This window comes from Tamandua tetradactyla, chromosome 7 (genome assembly GCF_023851605.1).
Source record: "Tamandua tetradactyla isolate mTamTet1 chromosome 7, mTamTet1.pri, whole genome shotgun sequence".
In the NCBI taxonomy this organism is placed as follows: domain Eukaryota; kingdom Metazoa; phylum Chordata; class Mammalia; order Pilosa; family Myrmecophagidae; genus Tamandua; species Tamandua tetradactyla.
The window spans coordinates 15545208-15561736 of record NC_135333.1 but is presented as its reverse complement, the minus strand read 5'-3'; the positions used below and the strand labels follow the sequence as shown (position 1 = coordinate 15561736).

At 41.3% G+C, this 16529-nt stretch overlaps 1 long non-coding RNA gene across 3 annotated transcripts; it reads left to right on the top strand.

The window, feature by feature from the left end:
* Positions 1–1211: 1211 nt before the first annotated feature.
* LOC143689502 (uncharacterized) lies at positions 1212–15342 on the top strand. Of its 3 annotated transcripts, none has more exons than XR_013178805.1 (4): positions 1212–1417; positions 2590–2714; positions 4077–4133; positions 15268–15342. It is a non-coding gene; the product is annotated as an uncharacterized LOC143689502 (long non-coding RNA). The 3 variants fall into 3 exon arrangements; XR_013178806.1 differs by lacking the exon at positions 15268–15342 and adding an exon at positions 10736–10854; XR_013178804.1 differs by lacking the exons at positions 2590–2714; positions 4077–4133; positions 15268–15342 and adding an exon at positions 1526–1685.
* The last annotated feature ends 1187 nt before the right edge of the window (positions 15343–16529 follow it).

Here is a 16529-nt window from a genome sequence, read left to right as displayed (position 1 = left end):
TTTGAAAAAGAGAACAAAGTAAGGAGAGCAGAAAAGGCGTGGTCTCATTCTTTGAGTCTTTTGAGCCGTGCTTCCTTGTGACAGATCTCTACCACCGGCTGTGTGTTGCCCTGACTTCTCCTCCACCGTAGGATCGTTTCTTTGGCCATCTCAATGAGTTTTTTTGTTTGTTTGTTTTTTACATGTGTAGGCACCAGGAAAAAAACCTGGGTCTCCTGCACGGCAGGCGAGAACTCTGCCACCGAGCCACCGTTGCCGGTCCCACCTCAACAAGTTTTATGTGTAAGTTGAGAGAAACCACAGAACTGAGGAACTTAGGTCACAGGGAGGCAGAGCTTAATGACTGGAATCTTCCCACCCTACAGCCACGTAAATCCCACTGTTTTTACTTTCAAGGACTTGAGACAGCTCGTTCCATCCATTAGGCACTCCTTGAGATGTTTAGGGTCCTGTGAAAATATTTGAGAACTAAAAACAAATTTACTGGCTCTAACATATGAAAAGAAAACTACAAGAAAAATTGAAACAAACAAGTGTTTAATTTGAGGAACATGCCACTATGACAACCTCTTTAATTGTTAATTTAATATTAATAAAAATTGCACTGCGCTTGTGAATAACGTATGAATTTTCTTCCTTTATGAGTACTCTGATGTAGGCACAGTAGCTGCTGAGAAGCCACAGCCAGTCATAATTTAAATGATTCCTAGCAAATCATTTCAAAAGCAAAACTATAATCTTTAAAATTACTTTTGCAAAGAAAAAAAATTCCTCTATATTTAATGTGGAATGTGGGTACGTTTTAAAATGTGTGAAGCGGAGTGGAGTTGGGGACTGTAAAAGTAAGTTTAAGAAGGTGTGAAATAGGCCTTGACCTGAGGTCCTAGCCTGGATGTCAGGGAAGCAAGCGCCTATTCAATCAAAATGACATGAGGGTAGCCTGTACAGTCTGGAAGCCAAAAATGTATATGAGATAAAATAGCAGTTACAATATAAGCCTTGGAGCAAAGGTCTTCAGTTCCCGAGCTGACATCCTCAGTTAGGAATGCCTGCTTACTCCAGCTTCCTGTGTACTAACTGCCCAACCTCCCACCCTGCCCCCACTCCCTCCTCTTTTCATCACATGGTCTCATTCATTCACTTTAGTAGCCCCTTTCTATTAAATTCTTGCACAACAATCCTTTTTAGAATGCTACAGTAGCAGAGTTCTCAAAGGCTTTGAATGATGGGATTTGAAACACTCTTTCTTTTTGGCAATATTTATATTCAATCCCTTTTGGATGGACTGCACAGAACTAGAGCTTATCACATTGCTGGAAATTATGGTCAGACGCTAAGTGATGGGAACCCTGAGTTGGCCGAGGCCTGGGAGAGTAAAGATTAATATCCATTTGTGCTATGCTGTCCTCAGCCCCTGGTAACTGTAAATAATATTTAGAAAAGTTCGGGGTACATCATGATCTATTACACGGTGGTGATGATTATGGTTGTTACGTCTTCAACAGTGATTTATCATTCTCTGCAGTGACACAAATCATGCTCCTTGTCCAACACTCGGGAATGTATGATCTGCTGACTGCAACAGTGATGAATATGTGTTTATATTACAACGTGTTTAACCTGAGCTAAACCTGACCTCCTGCTCCAATTTGGAAACGTATTGAAAATATAATTTTTAAAACCTCCTTGGTTTTGTTGTTATTATAGCAAGACCTTCTTTTCCAGTTTTATTGGGGGCGGTGGGGGGCTAATGAGAATTGATACAAATATGAGAGAAAAATTTTTTTCTCAAATATTTTTCACCTGTTTCATTTTAGCATAAATGCTACACTGAGTTAAAAGATCAGTACAGACTCACCTTGTTCCAGCTATCAACATCCTCAGAGCTGTTAAACAGGAGAGGGCCTCAGCATTTGCTCTCTCAAAATCTGAGTATCAAAAAGAGTCTACTAATCTCTCCCTGGGTCTGTTTTGGAAGTACGTATGAGCTTTTGTGCACAAGTGTTTGTGTCTGTGTGTGTATACACTTGTCACGAGTGGGGCAGGTAATTGAACCAAGGTCTTTTCAGGCTGCCCTTTAATGCAATATTTTTCTCCTAAACATGGTCTGGGGACTCAAGTCTTTGGGAGGTGCTACATGAAAACATTATATCTCTTTGGATCACATTCCTCTCTGTGAATGAAATTTTAAAAATATTGACAATCTCATCCTTCCTGTCTGGAATGAACTTTCTATTCTGCTCAAGCTGATTGCCTGCTTTCATTCATACGAGGAACCAAAGGATCTTAGGTTAAGAAGCAATATTTGAGTTGCAATTATACATATTTAAATGGGTAGCTTAGGAAGCAACCACATTTTAGGTCAAAAACTTTTTTTAGATATTTGTCCTAGATTCTCAGATTTGAAACAGAAAATGAAATAACGCTCCAACCTGGCAAAGCAGGGAAGAGGTAACTTTTTTTTCGAGTGTTCCACCTTGATTAGAATACTGCTCTCTCAACCCCTTGGTCAGTATTGGGCTCCAGGATTACCCTGCCTGGTGTCCTTAAGGTGTCCTTGCTCCCTTGCTGTTTGTCCCCTATTTTCAGATGCCTGTCAACTCGCTAAGATGACAAATTTGCCAGTGATAATGTGCGAAAGCAATATGCATTTTAGCTGAAGCCTGGAACCAACTCTGCCGAAGCCTGCAGAGACTTCCAGGGAGGAATTTCAGGTTAGTGTGAATCCAGGGAAAGTGGAAGCACACTGGTGTTGGTTACAACCCTCATCTCACCCAGCAAAGGAAATCTAGTCTCTTACTCTCCCATATTCTTCTAATTTTTAGGTGTAAAATTTGGAGTCAATCTCAAAACAATAGGCGTTTCTCAAGCATCACCAACAGTGACATTAATCTGCCAATTTCAAATCCAGATGGAAAGAAATGACAATGAATGTTTAATACATACCAGTACTTGTTCATTTCATATATATATATATATATATATATATATATATATATATGGTGGGTCATTAATACCATCCCACAGCCTTGGCGAGCACCATTCTTCACCCTCTACTTTCTCATAAGCATCTTATTTCATCCAACCTCACATAACTCCTAATACTTTATATAACCAAGAAATTCAACACCCCACCTTCGTTGGGTAGTTCTTCTTCAAAGCCCAATCTTTCTTAAATTCACTTCGTATTACAACAACATTAATTGCTATTTTATGCACATACACAGACTTCTTCACAACTTTACTTCTTGGTAACTTACGAGTGCACTGGTTGACAGCATCCTCAATTAGCAGTCATTTCCATATCCTGGACATATACATAGATCAGAAAAGATGACAATTTATTTTTAGACAGACGCAGACTGCATATTTTAAATATATTTCCCATTTGGCAAAAATGGTGTTGTAGCTAATGTATGTACAATATTTCCAAAAACATTGGTACTTTCCCATAAATATCTTCCATATTTTTTTCAGTGAGTAATAAAAAAGGTTGAGGTGGGATGTGTTTTATCCCACCACATTATATCATTCCTATTTTTCCTCTTTGTTGGATGGCAATCAGGGGCCCTGATGCCAAGCTTTGGAAGCAACAGCATCTGGCTCCTTGGCAGATCCTGCAGGCAGACTTGTTGCCAGCCTCTAAGCTGTGTCTGGGTCTGTTGCATGGTTTGGCTGCAGATGGACTCTCTGGGTTGCCTCGTGCTTCTGGAAGCCAGTCCTGGCTTTCCTTTGATTCTGAGGACTTTACTCATTTTTATTCATTTGCAAAGAAGGACCCATCCAAATGCTTTATGAAACCAACACTGGGGAACATTAATGGATCATATTTTGCCTTTGAATAGGTAGAGGTCAGTATGTATGTGGGCAGGAAAAAAATGGCATCCTGAAGATGTGTCTCCACAAGTCCAAGCTTCTTCCATGAACTTCTATTCTAAGGAGCTTGGAAGGCAGCCAGGCACGTGTTACCATCTCTCCCCTGGCAGGATGGGCTTGTGTGGTTACCTGGGAAGACAGAAGCATGGGAGAGCGCAGGCTTCCTTAGATAAATAAAACCTACTTTTTTGTCTTTTCAGTGAACTAGGCTCTGAAGAAATGAGCATACATGACTGAGGTCTTCTCATCTTCTCTTGGTAACTTATTGTTGTTCATTTGAATCTGTGTTTACAACACGGTTAGGAAACAGGCTCATCTTTAAGTCTTAATTTAGTCTGGACTAAGCGCGCAGCTCAAAGCCAGGTCGCTTCCATTAGTTTTCCTGGAGACTGTCCCCTAGGAAAGGGCTTTCCATTTTCTCAGCATTATGAAACTCTGTCACCATTTATGTTCTTGTTACAGTCCCATCTATAACAAAAGCTATGCCATGCACACACACACACACACCTTAAGTAAAATACAATTTATTTTTGTTCTGAAGATTATTATAAAAATTTTGTGATATTTCTTAAAGGTATTCATTCTCTCATTGTATCATTTATTGGCAGAGAGTTATTGAATACTATTATTTTCTAGGCACAAATTCTGTTCTCATGGAGTTTACATTCTACTAGGGCAAGATGGAAAATAAAAACAATTAAAAAATCAATTAACAAGAAAATTTTAGTTAGTGATAGCGTTATGAGGGAAATAAAGCAGAGTGATTTGATGAAGAATGTGGGATAAGAGGAGAGTTACTTTAGATGGATAGAGAAAGCTTATTTAAGGATGTGATCTTAGATCTACAACCTCAATGACGAAAAGGCATTAACTGTGATATAGGAGAATAGTGTTCCTGGAAGAGGAAATTACAAAGGCAAAGGCACTAGAATGGAAATAATCTTGGCAGGTTTGAGGAATAGAAAGATACTAGATATTGTATAAAAGAGCAAGGAGAGGAGAGAGGCAGGGACAAGATTACGTAGATGAGGCTACTTCATCGTGGGTCATGGTAAAATGTTTGGAGTTTATTTTAAGAACAACAGGAAGTGATTGGAGAGTTTTAGGTAGGGGAATGGGTATGTTTTAAAAAAAATTACTCTGGGTACTCTGTAGAGAAAAGTAGAAAGCAGGAAGCTAATGAGAAGTTTGTTGCAATATAGAAGTGATGGTTTCAAATAATAATGCTAGTAACATCTGCATTGATTGAGTAGTTACTCTGCATTAGGCATTGGGCAGACTTCATCTTTTTTTTTAACTTTTTTATTGTATAGTATAATATATATAAAAAGCAAAGAAACTAAAAAAAAGCAATAGTTTTCAAAGCGCTCTTCAACAAGTGGGTACAGGACAGATCCCAGAGTTTGTCATACGATCCTCTCATATTTTTCCAGCTGCTTCAGAATATAGGAGGCTAGAGGGCTTAAATACTTTTTTATCATCACAACCGACTTTTTTCCCATCTTTTTTTGTGAACAATGGCATATATACAAAAATGCTATAAATTTCAAACCGCAGCACCACAATTAGTTGTAGAACATATTTCAGACTTTGACATGGGTTGCAATTTCACAATTTTAGGTTTTTACTTCTAGCTGCTTCTAAAATACTGGAGACTAAAAGAGATATCAATTTAATGATTCAACATTCATATTCATTTGTTAAGTCCTATCTTCTATGTATAATTCCATCATCACAAATCTTTCCATACCTCTCTTTGGGGTTGTTTGGGCTATGGAAATTCTAAATTTTTGGTATTGGGTCTGTCCCTAATATGGGGTAGGGAGATGGAACTATGTGATGTTCTGGAGAGGCTGGGCTAGGATTCAGGATTTATCTGGACCAGGGACCTAGCTGGAGGTTGTAGGTTTCTCGAAAATTACTCTAGTGCCTGAAACGCTTATGGAATCTTATATATTGCCCTAGGTGTTCTTCAGAATTGGCTGGAATGGTCCTGGTTGGAGGTTGGCTGGTTATGATAGGTAGCAAAGTCTACCTGAAGCTTGTGTAAAAGCAACCTTCAGAGTAACCTCTTGACTCTATTTTGAACTCTTTCTGCCACTGATGCTTTATTAATTACACTTCTTTTCCCCTTTTGGTTAGGATGGAATTGTTGATTTTTACGGTGCCAGGTCTGGATTCATCCCTGGGAGTCATCTCCCATGTAGCCAGGAAGACTTTCACCCCTGAATGTCATGTCCCATGTAGGGGAGAGGGCAACGATTTCACTTGCAGAGTTGAGCTTAGAGAGACAGGCCACATCTGAGCAACAACAGGCGCACTTGATCTTAAATGATCCTCACAAAAACCTTGTGTTCTAGTTCGCTAGCTGCCAGAATGCAATATACCAGAAACAGAATGGCTTTTTAAAGGGAAATTTATTAAGTTGCTAGTTTACTGTTCTAAAGCTGAGAAAATGTCCCAATTAAAACAAGTGTATAGAAATGTCCAATCTAAGGCATCCAGAGAAAGATACCTTGGTTCAAGAAGGCCGATGAAGTTCAGGGTTTCTCTCTCAAGTGAGAAGGCACATGGCAAACACAGTCAGGGCTTCTCTCTCAGCTAGAAGGGCACATGGCAGATAGCGTCATCTGTGAGTGTTTTCTCCTGGCTTCCTATTTCATGAAGCTCCCCGGGAGGCGTTTTCCTTCCTCATCTCCAAAGGTTGCTGGCTTGTGGACTCTCTGCTTCTCATGGCTATGTCATTTTGCTCTGCTCTCTCTGAATCTCCTCTTCTCCAAAATGGATCCTCTTTTATAGGATTCCAGAAACTAATCAAGACCCACCCAAATGGGTGGAGACATGCCTCCACCTAATCCAGATTAACAGCCACTCGATTAAATCATTTCCAGGGAGATGATCTAATTACAGTTTCAAATATACAATGCTGAATAGGGATTAGAAGAAGCGACTGCTTTAGGATTAGAATTAAAACATGGCTTTTCTACGGTCCATACATCATTTCAAACCAGCACAGCTTGGTTTAGAGATTATTCATCTAATATGTGAAGAAATCATAGGACTTGATTTCATATATGTCTAATTCAAGTATGCATGCTGCCTCCCATGCTATGAAACAAACCAGAGTAGAAACCTGTTACTTTATTTTTTCTGTGTCTTCAAATAAGAGCAACGGGAAGTTAAAAAGAAGAGTACATTCAGACATCAAAGCTTTACTGCCAATAAAATGAACAAAGTTCTTTCACAAAGCTCTATTTGGGACAAGAAAACATGGCACATTATTCTGAGAAAACATGAAGAACTCAGGCAGGAATCTTGGGCAAGCAAGGCTTGGAGTACGTTTTCGTGCAACTTGAGAATAGTGAATGCTATTCTGTTTTTAACACAGAAAAGCTGGATTTTCCTAGAAGTTCTCACAACAGCCTTGAATGCTCCTATCTTTGAAGTGTACCCACAGGGCATGGAAAATAATTTCTTCCCCTGGATTTATCAAGTGATATATTCCACATCTTTTTTAGTCACCAGAATTGTCTATTGACTCAAGCTGAAAGCTTCTGGAGATTTTGAGAAGAAGTAGGAGAGGGCTCTGTTGGCAAATATGAATATGTGATTGCAGTGTGTCAAAAAAAAAACCCCACAAGCTGTAAGATACCATACCTACCATAGAGATGCCTATATAATAGGAGGAAACATACTAAATGCCATCAAACCTCCCCATAATTTAGTCTAACCCAATAAATGCAAACTAAACTTTTTTCCCTATTGAGCAAGGAGGCCCATCCACCCAGATGGCATATTCATTTACAGTCAAATGGCCAAATCATTTGAATCAAACAATCAGCAATATCGTTCTTTCTTTCTTTTTTTAAGTCAATTATTTGTCTGTCATTTGCCCATTTCTATCAATCAATTTAATTGAGAAAACAGAACCAGTTCTGTATACATGCACAAGGTATTGAAAGTGCTTTTACTTGAACCGCTCCTTTTTTTTTTTAATAACATCTTTTGACAAATATTTTGCTTTATACTGAATCATTGTACACTCCATTTAGGAGTATAATACTTCCTCAAAATTTTGCCATTTGGTTCCTGCCAGTTAAAAATGTCATGTCAGTTTAAAATGCTATGGAATAGTCTCTGCAGCTTATTCAAATGTAGTTGGTTTTACAACCTCATTATCACAGACATTAGGATGTGGGCCCAATGACCTTGAGGTTCCTCACTTGGACACAAGCAGTGACTATTTACTACTCTACCAAAAGCATTACAAAACAAAAAGGGAGACGATTTTGAAGACCAACATGATCCCTTTGCTAAATGGGTTCAAAACCTTTCTATGACATATAACTTTCTGGCCACAAACTTAATAGCTTCTGGATTTCTTATTTTTTATATAAAATTCTTTGAAAACAGGCTAATTGAGTTAAGGTGATTAGGATCAGTTCAAGGAGAGGGGGTCCCATTAGAGAGAGGACCATCAGGACCCCCAGCATTCTGTCACGGGCATCCTCCTCTCTGGGGGTCTGGGGGCAGCCTTTGTTTGGGACACAGCACATTATGTTATGTGAGTCTCACATTATAGCATTTTGTAGGCAGCTGTGCTGCCCAATTTATAATGTGTTTTAAAAGCTTTTTGATCTCCTGAGTATGTCATCATTTTGGTGTGTGGAAGGACTACATTGGTAGCCCTTGGTCCTAGGACCCACCTAACACAAACAAGGGGGAGTCCGTGGAGCATTTGAAGTGGTAACTAAAGGTCACAGTATGTCCCAGCTATCCCATTGACATTGTCTTAGTAAACAGCATTAAGAAAATTGTTTAATCTCTCCTCTTTCCCCATTTGAAAGTGTCCAACAACCTTCTGCTCTTCCAGAGCCCTGGCAGTGTTCCTAGGACCACCCTTTCTCTGAAGTTTCCTCAAGTGGAAGCTGCTGTCATTCTATACCCAGCCTATCACAAAATCTGCTGGTGTGAGAGGTGTCCTTTGTGCTTCCTCTTCCAAAACCTTCCTTTCAGACTTGTACCACCAGACTGCACTACCCATTGCTTCCCTTTGTTTCTTCAGCCTATGAACTTCCTAGCTTCTCTTGGACATTCAGGAAGGACTTTGGCAGTTTGCTCACTGATAGCTTCTGCCACTGTCATCATTCATGGTGCCTTCATCCTCCATGCTGGTGGTCCATCTACCATTCTGACTCCTTGACCTCCTCTGCCCCAAAGAGCATTCCCTTCAGACTTCAGCCACACTCCAATGGCCATCCTCTAGACTTTGTCATTAACTATAACTGCACAACCTCCAAAATCACAGCAGCATTTGGCATGTTTTCCATCCCATCTTAGTTTCCTAGGACATGACAAAATACACAAACTGGATGGCTTAAAACAATAAAAATGTGTTGTCTCATTTCTGAAGGGTAAATATCTAAAATCAAGGACCATGCTCCTTCTGAAACTTGTAGGGCAGAAGTCTTCCTTCCTTGCCTCCTCTAGATTCTGGTGGTGTGTTGGCAATCTTTGGTGTCCCTTGGCTTATAGAGGCATCACTTCAGTCTCTACCTTCATCTTCACATGGCCTTCTCTATGCCTGTCTCTTTCTTTTCTTTTAACCTATCATGTTGGATTAGGGACCCACCCTACTACAGTATGAACTCATCTTACTTAAACTAATTCCAACTTTATTTCCAAATAAAGTCTCATTCCGAGATGCTGAGGGTTAGGACTTCAACATATCTTTTGTGGGGATACCACTCAATCCATAACACCTGCCTTCTTAAAATACTTTCCTTCTTAGGCTTCCAAGACATTACCTGGTCATCTTCCCACTTCACTGTTTGCATGTTGAGCTTCTCTGATGTCTCCTCCTATGCTTCTCTCTAAAGTTTTGGGTGTCCAAGACTTGGTTATTGACTTTCTAGGCTATCTACACTCTCTCAAGGTGATCGCATTCAGTTCTATAGATAAGACATACCTTTATTCTGTTGCCCATTACATTTACTTATCAAGCCCTGACATTCCTTTGAGCTCCAGATTCAAATAGTCAACTGCCCACTTAGACATTGAACAGTCACCTCAATGTCTACAGCATCAACACTGAGAGCTTGATTTTTTTCTCCTTCTCTCAGAGCCCTCCTCCCCCACACATCCACGCTGTGTCCCTTTCAGTAACAGCATCCCCATCCTCCCAATTGTTCAGCCTAAAAACCTGGCAGTCATGACTGACTCTTCTTCCTCTCTCGAACTCCTCATCCAATCCATCTGTAATCCCTCCAAAATATGTTCCCAAACTGACTCCATCTCACCTGCCACAACCAAAGTCCATGATTTCATCATCTTTCATATCAACCTTTGCTCTGAACTGCTTTCCCTGCTCCCTGTCTTGTCCCTTATTGTCCTTGCACAGAGTAGATGAAGTAATTTTTCTAACGCATAAATCAGGTCAGGTGTCTCCCTGGCTTTCAGTCCTCCGATGCCTTTCAGCTGTGCTTAAAATAAAACTCAAAGTGGCCTCCCTGACCCATGCTGCCCCCATGGACTAGATCCTGCCCTCTCCTCTGAACGTCCCTACAACCCCTTTCCCTCCTTATTATTCTCTGTACTCCAGCCTCACTGTCTTTTCAGCTGCACTCATTCTCACCTTAAGCTATTTGCACCTGTTCTTCCCATTTAGAGCACTTCTTTCAGATTTTTGTGTGGTGGTCTCCCTCGTATTCAGGCTCTGACTCCAGTGGCCTTTCCCTCCAAGCAGTGCCCTGGCCCCTAACTCCAGATCCCAGTTTCTCTTCCTTAGAGTGCCCATTTATCCCCTCAAGGGCACTTGAAAGTACCTGAAATGATCGTATTTGTTTATTTGCGGTTTTAGGTTTGGTGCCGGGCTTCCTCAATCAGAATGTAAAATGATCATGCCTGACAAAGAAAAAGTGAAGATTATGGTTCTTTCCACCTACCACAGAAAAATATTGTAAGGTTTAATAAAATGAATACACCTCTCTCATGTCATAATGTCATTGTCATAAGTAGTACTCACACTAATGAAAACTTTACAAAAAGAAACAAACCCAGCATCCTACCATACAATGTTCAGGGTGAAATAGTAATAGATCATAGACTTACCTATAGCTGTATAATTCATATCTTTTGTATTTCAGGATGATTAATTGGCAAGAACAGGTGTTTGGAGAGTAGTGACTACTTGTTGGAGAAGCTTTTGTAGAGGCTAAAGTTTAGCTTAGCATCAGTCACATCAGAATAGTTTATCAAAGGATATGACGCAATGGGTATGTCCCTGTGAACCTTTATGTATTGGTTTCCTGTGACTGCTGTCACAAATTATCACAATTTGATGCCTTAAAATAACAGAAATGTACCACTTTGTTGAAGAATGCTTTGAAAACTATTGTTTTTTATTTCTTGGCTTTGTATATATGTTATACTATACAATAAAAAAAGATATTGTGAAAACAAATCAACCAACCAAACAACAGAAACGTGTCATCTCCCAATTCTGGAGGCTAGATGTCTGAAATCAAGGTGTTAGCAGGGCCTTGCTCCCTCTGAAACCTGTAGGGGAGAATCCTTCCTTATCTCTTCCAGCTTCTGGTCTTCTGAGATTTCCTTGCCTTTGTCTGCCCAGGGCCTTCTTTCCTGTGTGTCTGTCTCTCTTCTTTTCATAAGGTCACCAGTCACTGGATTTAGAGCCCACCCTAAATCCAGGATGACTTCATCTGGAGACCCTTAGCTAATTACATCTGCAAAGGTCCTATTTCCAAATGGGATCGCATTTGGTGGTTCTAGGTAAACTTGAATTTGGGAGGATATCGCCCAACCCACTACATCTTATACATTTAGCTTGTTCATTTTCCAAAGTAGATTTTGTTCATACAAGACCTAGATAATTGATACCTCCTGAAAGTATAAAAGCCACCTCCCTGTTGTTTGTTGTTGTTGTTAGTTTTTTGTTTTTTTTTTTTTTGCCTGGAATGTGGGAATGAGAAGGGCATGAGTCTGCTGATGGAGCATCCTGTGAGCCTAAGACTGCCTTATCAATGTCCAATGTAAGCCTGGGTGACTGTCCCTAGGGGCAAACCCCAAGGAGAAAGGCTGTAAGGATAATGCCACAAGCTGTGCCGGGGCATCATGTGGCTAGAAACACCTTCGACAAGGCTTAACAGCTATTAAGAGAGCCATCCTGAAGATACGGGTAATGGCAAAGGCATGCAAAGAATCCCTTGGCACTGGGAGTTCACACAGGAGGAAATCCGATCGAGGAGGGGAAGTGAGTCAGAGATTGCTTACAACACTCCAGAAAGCAGACAATCAAATTGTCAAAGAGACTTAGTAGCTCATATGCATAGGCCTGAAGAACTTCTCAGGTTTTTTTCCAGGCTACACTGTTGAATCCCAGAAAAGGTATCATCTCGGGAAGGCCCTTTAGGGGAACCTTGTCTATGCTGGTGGAGGAGGAACAGGTCGTGGGGCATTTTCTGAAGGACAGAAAACAATGGAACTCATCTGGGATCTTGGACAAAGGTCTGGACAGTGTTGGGGCGGGGGCAGGGGGGGGCCCTTTCAGGCATTCCCGGGGCACCCAGAGCCTTTCTGGAGAAGTTGGCAGCAGTTCAAAAACTACGCTTCATCCCATCTCCTTAGAATATGAAGCCAACACTGGATACGGTGTATGCAGGCAGGTGGTCTCTTGTTTATATGCTACTTAAAATTCTTTAAGCCACCTACAGTAAATGCTTGAAATAAATTGTGGGAAATCACTTGGATAATCTTGCAGACATCCATCTAATGCTCAAACAAAGGCCGCCTAGAGACAAGGACAAAGGCTGCCAGGAAGCAGGGTGCAGTTTACCTGGGAAGCCCCAAGAAGTGGAGGGAAGAAGACGCAGCAAGGAAATCGCCCACCTGGGCTTTAAGCAAACTCCGTTCCTTCTATTTCTTTTTCTCAGAATATGTCATCCAGCCTAATTTCAAATTCACTCTCAGAAACTTGGGAACACCTCTTCATTTTTTCACAATGTAACTAATTAAAATACCTCGGTGGCCAATGCAGAGCTCCATTCAAAGAATAAACCCGAGACACCACTTCCTCACCCACTACCGAGGGCCTTGTTGTGACTTATCCTGCCATTTGCTGTGAAATTCTCACGTGAACCATGGGAGATCTGGAGGAGGGAGGGATCCTGGTGTGGCCGCTCATCTCCTTATGAGGGAAAGGGCAAATTCTCAGAAAGGCCAGCAAGCCTATGACAGTGTTTTGGAAAACAGCCGCCCCACAAGCTGCAGGATCCTAGAGACAGCAACCTGCCTCTGTCTCATCGAGGTCCCCTCGCAGTCACCGTGAAAAGCCTCCTGTTTAAAATTTCACTCATTCTTCGCATGATTTCAAGGGATGATATGAAGCTATTTGTTGACTCTGAACATATGCTGTCACCTTGAAAGATTACTTCAAGAGTGATTTAGCTGTATCTACGTATATGTTTATTCAGCAATCATTTGCCCATCGTCTCTGCGTCAGCCTTGAGGAGTCACCGGGATCCAGAGGATGAAAAGATGAAGTTCTGCTCTCAAGGAGCCCACAATAAGGGAAAAATACAGGCAAGCAAAGTGAGGATGGGCTCTGCTGATGATGAGGCATGCCAAGTGAGTTTTGCAGGTGCAAGTCAGGACAAAGCAGAGGTGCCCAGTTTAGCCTCTAAATTCAAAGGAAATGTTTAGGGAAGAAGAGATGCATCAGTTGAGTCTTTAAGGAGAAGTAGACATTAACCTGGAGAAGAGGAGGAGAAAACGCACTCTGAGTCAAGGAGGAACTGATGTTGGGGCTTGTGGGTGTGGGAACAAACCCTTTCTGAGAGCTGGCCAGAGAGAAGGGTGGGTGTGGGCACCTGTAGTTGAGATGGGAAGGGACCAAGTGATGAAGACTCTTCTAGGCTATACGAAGGATGTCAACATTTATTCTGAAGACAAAGAGGAATCTGGCATGAACAGACTTATATTTTAGAAAATTCATTTTGCAGCAGGATAGAGGACAGATTAGAGAGGAGCAAGACTGGAGGTCCAGGATTAAGACAAAGATGGGATTGTGAGATACTTCGTAAGAGGAACTGACCAGAAGAGAGACAGGGGAAAGGAGTTGCCCGGGTTTCTGATTCTAAGTTTCTAAAAAACCACCTTTGCTTATCAATGCAACATGGAAGGGATATGTTTTAAAGGTGACAAAGTGTTTAAATTTTCTGTGGTAAACATTTTACCGTTTCCAAGGCAAACTCAAAATATCTTAATCTGACAGGTTTATTCTACACTTCACTTTGACTCTGAATCAAGAAGCGGAGGTTTTAGCTCCCAAGAGGAATCTGAATTGTATAGTTGAGTTATGATGACTGGATGTTCTCAGGATATATTACAATTCCTTCTTAAATGGGGTGTGACCTTGAGTACACAAAGGATGAAGATCCCAAGAATAGAGAATCTGCTGCCATGCAAGCGAGATATATAAATATGAATGTCAAGCCCCTCCAATGCATGAAAGGCTTTTAAAATGCCTGAGAGTTCCAGAGTGCACAGGGCCCCACATAAGCACAATGAAATGATAATGAAGACAACCAGTAGCAGAGACCACCCACCAGCGGTTTTATTGCTGTAACTAGGAATGAAGGTCTCTCTGGAACTATTGACACTGGATGGCATTGTCATTTTTAGCACATGCTAAAGCTGCGATTGTGAAAGGAACTGTCTCTGTTAAACAGGAGCCAGACTATTTATGGACAGCCCCGATCCCACCACATTCTTGCACCTTCCCCATAGGTAAGAAAAAAATGGAAAATGGCTGCTTGGTTGCCACATATTTTCTCATAAATACCCTGAACATGCTTAATTAACCGAGGAAGAAAAATGTTCCACAGACTTCTTTTTGGAAACCCTCGTGCTTCCGTTCAGCACAGGCCCTCACCTTTCTGTTGAGTCCCTTGTCTTCCAGGCAAACTTGGGGTCAATCTCCATCCAGCCCACCCACATGCCATACATAGGTCAAAGGGCTGCCTTTTAACCTTGATGGGAGCTTCTTTCTCCAAGCTTTATAAAAGGAGACAATATCACTTGCTTTAGTATGTGGAATGCAAATATCAGATAATAAAGCTTCATTGTCCCTGCCTTTGACACTCTTACACCAAATGCATACACCAAAGTACATAGACTCTCACAAATGCACACACAAAATGCTTTCACAATCTTTATGCTCCAGGAAGTGAGAGCAAAGAGACTATTTGGGGGCCAGTCCCTACACTTACTTCATACTTAAGAATCTTTTACATATGAAGAGTATGGTGGGGCTTTGGCATTTTTCAGATCCTTCTTACTGTGTGTTTTTTTTTTTTTTTAATATATATGCAGGAAGGAAGACTGGGGCAAGAGTGGCTCTGGGTCTCTCTCTCAGAGGTCAGCACAGTTCAGAGACAGACCACAGAGGACTTTGAGGTCAAGTAAGTTTATACATTTTCTTCTCATCCAAGCAGTGTGGTTACTCTCGTCTCAAGTGCTCTGTTCAGCTGGACATCCAAGTTTTTGTTTGGTTTGTTGGTTTGTTTTCTGCTGCTTCTCAGGTGGCTGCTAGAATGAGTGAGTCATTCCTTCAAGAAACATCATGCACCAGGCCCTGGAGTGATTAAAGGATGACAGAGCTGATGTGGTGTAGGTCCCCTCACAGCACCTAGGATAGGGGTACTTCACATAGTAGGAAATCTGCTAGGACTGGCTGACTGATAGGAAATCATTAAAAGCAAAGAAACTTGCAAAGAAAGGCACTTAACTGACAAGAATGGAAGGCCAGTAGTACATTGGTGCACAAATAAAATCAACAGCGTTTCTGCTGAGTAGGTTAATCATTTAATTAGGACTCAGGGCTTGCTGGCAGGAAGAATAGCAACTCAGAGAAAGGCACTGTGAAACCTGAAGCTTGATGACTGTTCTGCAGTTTGGGAAACACTACAGAGCCATCGCCAATTTTCTTAAACGATAACAAGCCACAAAGAGAGTGCTCCGACCGTAGCAAAGAAAGCACAGGCTAGAAAGAGTAGACTCTGGGGTCAGACACTCCTGGCTTGGATTTCATTGCTGCCCTTTACTAGCTGTGTAAATGCAGGTAAGTCCATCTTGTTAAGCCTCGGTTTTCTCATCAGTAAAATTGGGTGTGAAAATACTATAACTTCCTCCTGGAATTATTGTGAAGTTATATGAAGTACTGCCTGGAACAGCTAAGCATTCCATAATGTCAGCTCTTAGTAAATATGAGCCGGGGGCAGAGCCAGGGATCTGGGTGAGTGCTGGGTCTGGGCACAAAGTGGCAAACGCATGCCTCCTGACCCGGAATTTTAACTGTAACTGTGACTTCCAAATTAGGAATAGCTCTGGAAAGGGATACCCACTCTGGATGTCACTGACCTTTCAGGCCACTGTTGTCACCAGGGAGATGGATGTGTCACCTGGTTTGTCTTTAATGCCTTAGACTAATGGGTAGAAAAGTATACGGTTCAAAACCCACTTCCTTTATTTTGCTACTTTCAGCAAATTTTTACATGGTTTGGGCAGCCCAAGTAAGACCCATGTTCCCAATGTGCCTGAAGTTATAGACTGCTAGAAAAATGATTTTGTTTTCT